Genomic DNA, 14,065 nt, shown 5'->3' on the forward strand with positions numbered 1-14,065 from the left:
CTGTTCAATCATAACTGAGTGGGTTTACGAGCGGCGCTCGCTTATATACCGATTTTTGATTTCAATAGCCTGTTTTGAAAGCAATTTTAAGACTATTGAAACAAGTTTTTGGATGAAAAAGTAACAAGTATATGACGCGTAGACATTTTATCTTTCAAATGAAGTGTTTATCATACCATTTCGTTCAGTTGTTTAAGAGCTATTAACGCTCAAAATCTCGGTCTCCAGCGTAACGCTTTCGTTCTCGAAACTTTGGTTTTACACCCCGGTATAGAAATGAAAGACGTAGTCCTACGTCAAAAAAAGGGTTTACAATCAAGCAACATTTCATTGAAAATCGTACTATTCCTGAGGATTTAGAATACGACTGTTCTCTGGACCTTTTAATGATGGAATAAGTCACAATACAATTATCATCTATTAAAAAGCAATCAGTTCCAAGATTTCATGAGAAAATTGGTTAATGACATCATTAACCCATACGTAATTTAAACATTGTTTTGTTTCTTCCATATAGATTCTATACTGAATGCAAATAATGACGATACCATATTTTGTTTACCAATCCAAATATACTCTGCCTACAGCTCCACCTCATATGCACCTCATTGATGTTACACATTTCGTATTCTCCTCTCATCGAATTCATATCACCTTTTGTACGCAATCTATATCGAATTATGGTCGATAGTTCGTTTTCCACTAGGGGCTTCGGTCAGATCGGTAGTAGAACAGAAACGGGAAATAGTGCTTTGGTGAACTCTATACCAGCTTCACAATTATAACTGAATGGATTTCCTGTTCAGTTCTTGTTTTTAAGGGACTTTAACCTTAAAGGTCATTAGATTTCCGAGCGTGCACCCATTTGTATACAGATTTGGGAGTTTTCAAGTGTTTTCAAAACTATTTTTAAGCTAATTTTGATTCGATCAGAACCAAGAACAGGGGCATATGTTACCAAAATTTTGAAACGACGGATTATTTCAGGTCTGTTTCATACAATAGAATTAAATACAGAAATGAGAACATTGAAATCAATGTTTCAGTTGATAACTTTTTTTTCCTGATGTGGGTTTTCTAAAATGTATTTAGCAATATTTTAGAAGACCGAGTAGTCAGTACTATTTTATTAAATATTTTTTCCCGGCGTGGCGTTCATATATAACGCCATCACTAAGTTACGAAATACATTTCTCGTAATTATGTCTGATCTTTTTGGTTTAGACATTTGGTTAAAGTTACGAAATTGAAAAAAATAGGGGTTATTTTTTCACAATATTCAAAAAATAAAAATAACTGTTGAGTTACAGAAACTTCGATTGACACATTATATTGAATCAAGAAAAGTTGTGGGCATAAAATTCAAATGAATACCATGGGACCCAATTCAGTTCATTCAGCCATTCCATGAAGTTGTAAATAGTAAGAATATGAAATCATGCGTTCTTATTGATTTTTCGTTGCTATAGAGGCGCAAAAAAAATAAATTGTTTTTGTTTATTGTCCCTCCATGCGATTATAATGGTTATCCAACATGAACATTAAGTGTGTTTTAGGAATGGTGATTTGAAAAAAATGATGGACCAAACAAATTGAATATGTTCTTCATAGTGCGATACATTTAATAATTTCACGAAAATGGGAGCACTGCTATTTATGGTTTACTTCATACAAATAATGCACGAATTTGAAATATTTTGTAATCATATTATTATTTATGGAATGTAGATTGTAGAATTATGTCAACCTAAAACAAAAATATCTTTTATTAAAAATTAAGTTTTGACGTAGGATTACGTCTAACCGGAAGATACAGGGGGTGAAATGAAAATCTAGGCACTGAACAAGTAGGAAAAAATGCAAGATTTGAAACGCTTATATCTCGAGCATTTCTCAATAGATCGCAAAGGTGTTTGCATCAATTGATAGGAAATATATCTACGCATCTATCATAACGAATAACATTTCATTTTTCTTGAGATAAACAATTGAATAATTGTGAAATATCAAGCATTGTCCAAATACACTATGTGCCCATTTTTGATTGGTCCATTTTGTGCTCCTCAAATCGTACCGACCAAAACGGGCAACCAGAGCAGCAGCGAAATACAACGAAGCACGATTGGAAAGGAAAAAGAAAAATATGAACGAAACATTGGTCGCAGTCTCACACATGCGTAATTCTCGAGCCAGCCATTCAGCTTAAACATCCCCGCTCCGCTGCCGTAACGATCACATTCTTTGTGTGGACACCGACTGGACAACATCATTGCTGGACGGGCTGGACGGCGAGGGATCGAGTGCCTTTCTCAAGGCAAGAGGGCGGAGGTGGTAGCGCTGGAGTAGAGTAATAGAGTAGAGTAGAGTTTTCAAAGGGCATTTCTCAAGGCTAGAGACGAATGAACTGCAAAAGTTTAAAGTCTCTATAATACAAGACCTTCCTTCCTTCCGTAACGATCATTCTCATCCAAACCGTACACCACATCGTTTCGCATCACATCACATGGCAAAGGAGGAAAAGTGGAAGGAAAGGCAAAATCCCGCTCGAACAGTGTTGGTCTCCAGTTCCCCGTAGGTGTATCCGCCAATTGCTCCGCAAGGGTAGCTAGGCCGAGCGCGTTAGTATCAGTGCACCAGTTGGCGTTATATAGTTTCGGCCGCCGAAGTGATCGAGTTAGCTGGCAAAGCTGCTCGCGACGATAAGAAAATCCGCATACAGAACAGACCACATTCGGTTCGGTGGACATCAAGACAACAACAGGCAGTTGCAGCGAGTGGCGAGTGGCAATCGCAAAACTGCAGCAGGTAGCAGAAGAAACAAGTTTGTTCTTCATACAAACTGCTTTGGTGGCAAATCCAGAACAAGGCGGCATCGAGGGCGTTCGAAATGGTTTTTTTTCAAAACCACGAGTACTAAGTTTTCTAAATTGGAACCATTCCATAAAACACGGCGCTTATCAGGGCTATTAAACCTTTCAAAAAAGAGTTTACGAAATACAGTTTAATGCATTCTAAAATATTATCCAAAATAATAATAAAACACAAATTGATTTTATCATAATTTGTTTGCCAGGATATGATGAGTATGTGAATTTGGCAGTTGTGCTGAGCTTATTGATGGTTGGGGACTTTCTCGATTATTCAATTTTCACCAATTAAATTGCTTCCAGATTGAAAGTACAGTAATTTACATTGAGTTCGACATTTAGCTAATTGGACGGACCTGTAATATGACATATTTAGTTGGACATTTTTGTAAACATAGAGTTAGGGGCCAAATTATGACCCAACATGTCCTAAGCTGGATGGGAAGAAATTTTCCAACTGTGAAAGCTGTACTACTGTCATCGCAAATGTTCAATTACAGGTTAAAATCGCCTCCAATGCGAAACTGATTGGTGCTTCGGCATGTCGCATTAAATGTAATTTACAGTACAACATGTCCCAAGCTGGATGGGAAGAAATTTTCCAACTGTGAATCCTGTGGCGAGTGGCAAACGAAATCGCTAAGCAGGTTTAGTCGAACAAGATGAGGATATCGAGTGATAACAAAACAATAAACTCTTTAGATTAAAGATGATTTTGTGGTCCTGAAAAGGACCCTTTTTTGGGTTTGCTTCCGAATCTCTATTTGGTGCTAGTATACTTCTTCACCGCTTTGGTACCTTCGGAAACCGCATGCATGTTCACCGGGCAGCAACAGACTGATTGCGATCTGAATTTCCCACGCCGTAATGGTTAACCGCTTATTGTAGTGGGTCAGACGCGAGGCTTCCGCTACGATACGCTCAAAGATGCATTGACGAAGCTCATGACGCTCATCGCCTTCGATGAAAAACCGATGTCGGAACATAATATGAGATATAATATGAACTGAATTATTTTGTTTATGCTTGTTTTTGAGCTTATTGGTGGTTAGGGTCTTTTAAATTGATTATTCAGCTTTGGTTGATAACTGATGTTGAAAATTGACTGACGTTATATCTGCATTGTATAGAAACATAACTAGGGAGCAACATAATTAGCTATGTATTTCCTGTTGCTCTGTTCTTATTTTAAAGGACTTTAATCCGAAGGTCATTCGTCCCTGTATTTACTGTTGGTTTTTCAGAAAGCTTATAGCTCGTTTATTTCTCGACAGATCGTAGATTTCGTCTCCAAAACCTCAGTTCTTTTTCATTTTTATTTAGTTTGTTTGCGGAGACTACACAGCCATCATTTTGATTGTACGATATGTGTATACGCCAAAAGATGCCCGGCGTTGAACATTTAATAAGGACAAAGCCTTCAGAAAAAAATCAAGAATCAATTATAGGACAGTGAGAAAAAAATGAGAAAGTTTGTAAAAAACGCAAAAACACAACACCAAAGGTTCTTTTCAGAACTCCCAACATGTTCATAAAGAGTAAATAGTAAACTAATCCATATTTCAAGTAGATAGGTAGGTATTCATGTATAAGAAGAAGGTAAAACAATATATTTAAAATATATATTTAGAAAAAGCTGTCCCCTTTGTATAGTCCTACGTCACTCCGGTTATGTCCCCGACATTACCCACCCGTCTTTTTTTTTTCCAATTTCAATGCTGGTGTTAAAGTATGCCAAATTCGTAAGTCGCATTTCCATCAGTGTTCTCGTCTTATAAATACACCATACCTTCGCATCGCACAGCTGATTCAATGAATGAACACTGAGGATGAATATAGGAACGGTGTAATCGCTCCAACGCAAACATCAGCCAGCATAAACAAAACCTGGTGAATGGCAGTTTTTATTTTGATAGGATGGAGCAGCGATATCCTAGAAAGGACAATTTCAAAGGATCGCAAAATATCTATTTAATCTTAAATGCGACAATATGCTAGCTAACCATATTCACATTGACAAGAAACGTCAAAATTATGATAGACTAGCTGTCTTCAAAATCAAAATAAGGCCAATATCAAGGACGATCTTGATTTCGAAACTAGATTTGTCTCAATGGAATCGATGTGTTATACGTGTTATATCACAAAATATTCACGCATCAATGGAACTACAATCATTGGAAATGCAAATCTTTGCGTTTATAAATTATTTGAAAATACAATTGTTCTGTGAGGGTAATTTACGATCATCAACATTTTTTCAACTTACTTTCAATTAGAGGACTATCCAATTCAAAACTAGTATTTTTACAAACTTGAAATGTACAAGTTTGTTCAACTGTTCAAAAGACGCAGCTTTGAGATGAGATGATGCGAATTGTACCACAATTTCGACTGCAACAAGAGAAAGAATTACTTGTAGACTTTTGTAATAAAATCTGACAATAAGTTTCTCTCATATTTATTTAGGTAAACATTCAACTTTGCAAATTCACACTCAGAACCATCAATATTTAAAACACCCACAGCCATATGAACACTCACCGATGTTTCAAACAACTAGACGAATATAGAATTTCAATCATTCCTAAATGTTAACACAAAATTCCACTCAATGACAACCGGACTATAAACGAAAATGTATAACTTCGTAGGAGCACAAAAATCAAGTGAAAGTGATTTGGATCGTCACTTTGTTGCTATCAGGAAGATACGCGACGAGAGTGATCGACTTACGCGAAGGGAAACTGCTCTGCACACGGACTGGCTAAATGAACGAATGAATTGGGGAAGCAAAATGTGCTAGCGCAATGTTTACAATCGAAGCAGTGTCTCCTGACAGAGCTGAGTTTTATTTTCATTGTCGGAATGAATCCAGTGCTGACAGTTTTTCATAGTTTGGACCTCTGCACCCGAGTTCTCACATTTTATTTAAAGTTACATTTCATTTCATTTAAATGTTTAATAATTTTTGTGTTTTTTCGTTTTATCGCCTGTAGAAGTAGAATCTGGTTACGCTAAGTGGCTTTAGAGAAAACACATTTCGTACTAAATAGCGCATATTTGGCACGACTTGGATAATTCTTATTATTTGAACATTCCTATAAATTCAAAGATATACAATCGTTATATTTTTATAGAGTAGATGGTTCTTTGATGATGATATATTTTGGGGACAAAGTATATAGTACTTCACAGAAGGAATACAGGGAAACTTCAATATTACGTACATTTCAGTTTCAAAATTGTACGTTATACCGAAGCATAAAGAAAAACTCAGAAATATAGCTCAGACTACTTTATTTTGTTGCTGTTTGAGTATGGTTTGTAAAAAATGATAATAAAATCCGGCTAGAAGAATAAGCCAACATTTCTCGTAATTTTTATTTTCTTCATACAGTTGATTGAAGGTAAATAGATAAATTACTAAAAAAAATAATCTTAAAAATATTTAAACCAAATCAATTTCATTAATAGAATCCAAGAATAGTAACTTTTTTTTTCAAAACTTTTCACATCAACCAAACCCATTCATAAATTCGTAAATGGAAACATAACTTTCCCTGATGATGTTATCAGACCACTTCTTAAATTTGTCTACATGCAACGTTATCTAGGATAATCTTTCATGAAGCACACTGCGCGTTTAGAGACTAAACTTGCTCCTAAATTACTTTGGTTGGATCGGTTTAAAGGATGGCTCAAAAAAAAAATGTATCACACGAGAGACAAGTTGATCGAAAAACCAGCACTTGAACAAATCCCGCATTATCCGTGCATTTTTCGATGCTTTGTCATAAACACGCAGCTCGTTAAGGTTATTAAAAACTCTTCCACATTCTTGTCAACGACTTCGGAACGACTGGAAAACTTATTCCCGGTTAAATGGGCGTTTGTCATACCGCTTGATATATTTGTCAACATACCCACTATACCCTCTCCCTCCAACTATTTTAGAACGTCACTTTGGTGGCCTTGCAATACCATCGCGTTAATAAAACATATGTATAAAGCCTCGTCTACCTCCGAATGCTGGACCTTTATGAAATGTTTCCGGTTTGCTGCAAAACAATTGACGAATAAAAACATGTCTTTCCTAGCCCGTTTAATGGTGCTGACTGTTGAACACAATCTGATGTTGTACCTCCGCATAGTTAACTGAATGAACAATTGCTTGATCGTCATCCTCAATGTTTTTTTTAACAAAATCGGACCAAAGAACAATAGATCGCTTCCAGAAAAAATCTCTGTGAACTTGAAGCCATTTTCATTGAATACCATTCAATCTTAAACTCAAATCAATATGTCATAAACAATGCAGTGCTACCAACATAGAAAAGTGGATCGAAAAATTTACGTTGAATTTTGAATGAACCGTTTGTATCTTTATTCTTCAGTATATATTTTAAAACATACAAAACACGAAATTATTTCTACACATTTTATAAAAAGTATAAAAAGTATAAAAAAAATTTACACATTGAAAATGTGTACGTTATATCGAGGTTACGTAATAACGAGGGTACGTTATATCGAAGCTTCCCTGTAATAGGATGTTGACAGCTCAGGGTGGTCATCTTGGATTATATCCGCATTGACGGCATTTAGCTTCGTATTACGAAATTAGGGAGTAGGCATGACAATATGGGTTTACAGAAGAAATGAACACACTATATATCTATCTATATATATAAAAATGGAGTGATGTCTGTCTGTCTGTCTGATTCTTATAGTCTCGGAAACTACTGAACCGATCGACATGAAAATTGGTATGTAGGGGTTTTTGGGGCCGGGGAAGGTTTTCGTGATATTTTGAGACCCCTCCCCCCTCTCTAAGGGGGGGCTGCCATACAAATGAAACACAAATTTCTGCATTACTCGGAAATTAACTAAGCAAACGAAACCAAAGTTGGCATGTGAAAGTTTTAGGGTGCAATACATGTTTCTATGATGGTTAGACAGTCCTTCCCCCACTTAAAGGGGGGGCTGCCATACAAATGAAACACAAATTTCTGCATTACTCGAGAATTAATCAAGTAAATGGGCGGGACGAAGTTTGCCGGGTTAGCTAGTAAAAAAAAAAAAAATAATGAATGAAAATTATTTTTCCCAAATCCAATTAGTGCTCTATGTAAATGAAAATCACTTTTGATTGCAAGTAGTGGAAAAATATCATACAAAAATTGTGTCTGAAGATAATTTTATATTATAATGGTAAGTTTTGGTGAGAATATCTGAAAATTCATACAAAATAGTTTAAATTAGGGCCAGAACAACGTACTTGTCGTAGCTAAATAACGCCAAGAAAAAAATTTCATACAAATTTTAGCAATTTAAAACTGCCTTAGGGCCAACTAATCTGATAGAGAATAGTTGGCATCATACAAACTAATGTCGTACTCAAATGTCGACACCATTTCGCCGTCAACGCGAATAAATCAAACATTAGCATTATTTTACCTTCAGTGAGGTTTGCTTTGAAATTTTTAAGATGGAAAAACAAATACAGTAGAATCTCGATTATCGAGGATGCAGATGATCCACGGTGCGGATTATTCGCGAAAGCGGGTTTCATAGTAAATCTATAGGCCTTTCAGAAATTTGTCAGTGAGTGGTAGGTGAAAATGAAAATGGCCATCTCGAATTTTTAAAGCGAACTTGATTAACAATGTTGATTCCTACGAAAAACTACTCTATGCAAAATATAAGTTCAATCAGACTTCATTTACTAGTGTCGCACAGCGGTCAAAGTTTGAGTTTTTTGAAAACCGAAAATCACCCAAGGGGGAGTAAAGGAAATCTGGGGTTTCGAAAAAAAATTGATGCTAAATGTCTTCAAATTGAAACGTCGAGATCTACTGTCATCTCGAAAATTTGTTTTTGTCAAAAATCGACGCTCTGGGACTTATTTTATACATATGCTTTCAAAATTCTGAATGAAATAGATATAAATAGCCCTTAAAATTTCCAACAAGTTTTCCATACATCGGACGATGGGCACATTTACATGGAAAAATTTTCGAACAACAACTTTTTCATGTTTTTCTTTGAAAAAATGCTATCAATGTCCAATTCGTAACATATTTATGTATAAATTATCGCATTTTACACGCTCTGCTAACTTTTCTCTATTTGGAAATATGTCAAGTAAATGTCAAACGTGAGAATTTACACACAAAAATGTTACGGGCAAACATTTTTTTCAGGAGTCGTCACACAAAAATGGCTTATATTCCAAAAACTATAACAGATAGAAAGTTGACGTCTTCGACAAAAGTTCACTTTTATAAGATCTAATACTTTGTCGAATACACTATATTGACTTAAAACAAAATTAGGATTAGTTGTACTTTTTTCAATGAAAATATAAAAAAGTTGTTGTTAGAAAAACTTTTGCCCTGTAAAAGTGCCCATCTTCCGATGTATGAACGACTTGTTGGAAATTGTAAGGGCAAATATATATATATACATATATCTATATATATATAAATTGAGTGATGTCTGTCTGTCTGTCTGATTTTTATAGACTCGGAAACTACTGAACCGATCGACATGAAAATTGGTATGTAGGGGTTTTTGGGGCCGGGGAAGGTTTTCGTGATATTTTGATACCCCTCCCCCCTCTCTAAGGGGGGGCTGCCATACAAATGAAACACAAATTTCTGCATTACTCGGAAATTAACCAAGCAAACGAAACCAAAGTTGGCATGTGAAAGTTTTAGGGTGCAATAAATGTTTCTATGATGGTTAGACAGTCCTTCCCCCACTCAAAGGGGGGGGGCTGCCATACAAATGAAACATAAATTTCTGCATTACTCGAGAATTAATCAAGCAAATGAAACCAAATTTGGCATGTGGATGTTTTAGGATGCAATAAATGTTTCTATGGTGATAAGATACTCCTTCCCCCTCTCTTAGAGGGGGCTGCCATACAAATGAAACACAATTTTTTGCATTACTCGGAAATTAATCAATCAAACGAAACCAAAGTTGGCATGTGAAAGTTTTAGGGTGCAATAAATGTTTCTATGATGGTTAGACAGTCCTTCCCCCACTCAAAGGGGGAGCTGCCATACAAATGAAACACAAATTTCTGCATTACTCGAGAATTAATCAAGCAAATGAAACCAAATTTGGTATGTGGAGGTTTTAGGATGCAATAAATGTTTCTATGGTGTTAAGATACTCCTTCCCCCTGTCTTAGAGGGGGCTGCCGTACAAATGAAACACAAATTTTTGCATTACCCGAGAATTAATCAAGCAAATAAAACCAAATTAGGCATATGGAAACTTTAGGGTGCAATGAATGTTTCTATGGTGGTTAGATACCCCTCCCTCCTCTCTTAGGGGTGGCTGCCATACAAATAAAACACAAATTTCTGCATTACTCGAGAATTTATCAAGTAAATGGGCGGGACGAAGTACGAAGTTTGCCGGGTTAGCTAGTATATATATATATATATATATATATATATATATATATATATATACATATATATATATATATATATATATATATATATATATATACATATATATATATATATATATATATATATATATATATATATATATATATATATATATATATATATAATATATATATATATATATATAATATATATATATATATATATATATATATATATATATATTGGAATTTAAAAAAAAACATTTTTTAAAAAATTAATTTTTGGTATTTTCTCGTAAAAATTTGTACAATTTCCTACATTTCATCTTTTGACATGAGTTTTGTGCGTATCATAGTTTTTAAGTGAAATTTTTTTGTAAAGGCAACCAAAAAGTTGTCTAATTATTTTCCGAATATTTCAAGTACACCCAGGATTTTTTTACGCGGGGGATACGTACCTCGTAAAAAAACCGCGTTAATTGGAAAATCCGCGTAAAAAAAAACCGCGTTAATTGGAAAATCCGCGTAAAAAAACCATGTCACCTAATGATAGATATCAAATGGGACTATGTAGAACGAAAGTAAAAAGTTGAGTGTTACTCGCTTCCGAAAACCCATAGGGCCTGATTCTCGAATACACTACGAATACACTTCACGGTGGAAACGGAATGAAACGTATTCGCGATGACAACGGTACGGTGTCGACATCTGGATACGAGATTAGTTTCCCACTAAACTCATCATTATAATATCAAAATATCTTCAGATGAAATTTTTGTATGAGATTATCATACCACATGAAGAAAACAAAGTTTTCCACTCACATTGAATACTAATTTGATACGAAGAAGTTAATTTTCGTTAATGATTTTTTATTGGAAAAGTGCTCATTCTGCCTGAAAATTCATTATTATCTTCGACACTTCACTAACTCGTAAAACGTAGTTCAATGGCGTGCCGTTTATTTCGTTTCCACCGTGAAGTGTATTCGAGAATCAGGCCCATAGTTTTTTCCTGCAATTTCGTTGGTTACTGGTAGCTATAGTTCGGTTTTCCTCACGAATGAGGTCATCTGCTATTGCTAGATGATTCCCTTGTGATTTGTACACTCTACTGCCGATGCACGTGCAGTTCCACTGTTGGACCTTCCAGAGCTAAGTAGACAGGGAAATCCATTCACGAATCGCAGCCCGTAAAAACCCCGTCCCGTTGTACAGCCCGGTGAGCTACCCGTTACCTAACACCTAAAATCCACGTAAACATCGTGATAAGTTGCGGCACTAATTTCCTTCATAAGCGCTAAGCTCCGTTACAAGCACTAAATACCGTAATATGCTTTAAGGGAGCATAAAAGAAAAATGTGAGCTGAGGCGGAGATGTGATATTGCACCGGTCTTTTTTTACGCGGGTACCGCAAAAAAACCGCGTTAATTGGAAAATCCGCGTAGAAAAACCACGTTAATTGGAAAATCCGCGTAAAAAAACCGCGCATGAAAAACCTGGGTGTATGCAAAGTTGCTTAAATGGCCCATGTCTTTACACCCACAACGGCCAGTCGAGTTGGCATGAAAATCGTAATAGAATAGACATTTGATCAGAAAAATTAATTTTCATTCTAAAATTATCTACTGAAAGTGTCTCCATTTAACTTGAGAAGTCATTATCACTTTCGCTTCACAAATTGGAAGACGAAGAGTTAGTGCCGACAACGCGAATAATTCGTATGTTTATTCGAGTTCAGTCGAGCTTTTAATTCTAAATTAAATGTCAAGTATGAATACTTATTGTGTGATCAATGACATACCACAAATCGTATTCGAAACACTCGATATGCGTTTCAGCAATTCAGAAAAGGCGAGCACACCGAAATAGATAACATAGAACTTGTATTTTGTATACATCAAACGACACGCGGAAGTTCAAAGTAAATCAAAGGGAATGCAATGTGTTGGTGGTGTAATGGTTTGACAGCATTCATCTGAATTTCATCCTTGATCATAATGAATCTCTCATATGCAAATTTTTGTTTATAAGCATGTAAATATGAATGCACTCAATTGTAGCATTTAAGAAAAAAACCAATTTAATTCCATTTAAACATATCATTTAACTGAATTAAGTTTTGTAATCTCATAGCGAACCACGTCAAACCACAAACACCTACACTATTTTAAGAATGCTATATTGATAATTACATTTTCCGTTCAATTCCGTACATCAATTGCTTATACAATGTAATATTAACAAATATCGGTTGTGAAGGTGCTATATTTATGTTCGGAGAACTTATACCTAAAAGTTGACAGTTAATACTCTATATCAATTCCAATGAATAAAGTATGAAAACCTAACGCATTCCAAATTTAAATGATGATTTATAAACGTACACATTTCCTGAATACACGTTTCTTATAATTACACACAAAACACGAGAAAGCCCGAAATTAGCAAACCGAAATACTAACTATACCATCGAAAATATTTATAAGTAAAATAATCAAACTTTACATACCCAAAATCACGAACCATCCCTCGAACGGGGCTGCAAGTTAGTTGAATTAATAAACAAAATCAAACATTATCTGATGATTAAAGTTACAAAGTTGTTGTTAAATACCTGAATTGCCCTTTAATGTTATCAACAATATTTGCCAGGGAAATAATGCTTAGCGTGACAGTTTCAATGATATGGGGGAGACTGGCGCAGGATTCAAAATAATAAGTTCATGCTGCCCCCGAATGAATCACTGACTGGCAGTGTCTGTGATGAACACCGGTTACTGCCAGTAGGGATAGTACACAGTGAGGAAAGATTGATTTAATTTGTTTTATAAAACATCGGTTTGAAATTGTTTTCGGCATTTTTTGATTTAAGTTTTTTTTAGTTTGAACGATTGAATACTCAACTAAACTCAACTACTATTTTTCTCGGCTTATCAGATTTTTATAAAGATTCATAGGATTCCTGTGAGTTATCTAAAATTTTGATTAAAATTTATATAAAAATGCTCTACTCTTTCCATCAAACAACTATTTTTGTTATGCTATGCAGCTCATAGTTCTAGAACGAACGTGATGAATTATAGTGACTATAAACTTTTCAGTTCATTCGTCTCTAAGATAGTTCTAGAGCTTCGCTGAAGATTTTATAACGATACGAATTCAATTTGCCGATATTTTGGCATTTATTTGATTGTAGAAAAAATGCAAAAAGTTGACTATGTATTTAGGTGATACTGATCACGACACAACTAGTGATCCCCGATAATCGTTCGATTAATCGAATGCTTCCTACAGAAATCGGTTATCAATCGAACGAATACTGCACAATCAATAATCGAAGCGAACGAATAATTTACGTCGATTAATCGATCCAAACCCAGAGTGAAAAAAACGTACGGCCGCTGCAATTTCATCCTGGAAATCGATCATTATCTTTGACGCTCCCCTATATTCGGAAACGAAGCTCAATGCCGTTAACGCGAATTGAGATTCGTTTACGACTTTAGGAGAGCGTAAAAGATAAAAATTGATTTCCAAGCGGAATGAACACTTTTTTGATTCCAGATGGCTTTCTAGCAAATGAGAAATATGAGCCAAGCTTATTATTTCTATCAGTGTGATGATTAATCGATTAATCGATTATTTGGGGCGATTAATCGTATCGAATAACAAATTGCTGAAAAGTATTCGATTAGCTGATGAACGATGAATTTCAAAAATCAGGGATCACTAGACACAACACAATGCGTCAAAACGGTAGGAGGTTGGTGTCTTTAGCAAAATT

At 35.3% G+C, this 14,065-nt stretch overlaps 1 protein-coding gene across 2 annotated transcripts in view; it reads right to left on the bottom strand.

Annotated features, from left to right (window-relative positions):
- Window positions 1–12,969, bottom strand: part of LOC129775550 (uncharacterized) — a 93,358-nt gene extending 80,389 nt beyond the window's left edge. Inside the window, exons 1-2 of one of the 2 annotated variants that reach the window (XM_055780405.1) lie at window positions 12,896–12,969; window positions 12,791–12,820 (exon numbers count right to left, since the gene is read on the bottom strand). The gene's annotated coding sequence lies outside the window, so the exon portion shown is untranslated. Of the gene's footprint in view, window positions 1–5,136; window positions 5,262–5,411; window positions 5,587–12,790; window positions 12,821–12,895 lie in introns of those variants that run through there. The other variant, XM_055780406.1, reaches the window with a different exon arrangement.
- Between the last annotated feature and the right edge of the window lie 1,096 nt (window positions 12,970–14,065).

The sequence above is a fragment of the Toxorhynchites rutilus genome, chromosome 3, assembly GCF_029784135.1.
Source record: "Toxorhynchites rutilus septentrionalis strain SRP chromosome 3, ASM2978413v1, whole genome shotgun sequence".
NCBI lineage: Eukaryota > Metazoa > Arthropoda > Insecta > Diptera > Culicidae > Toxorhynchites > Toxorhynchites rutilus.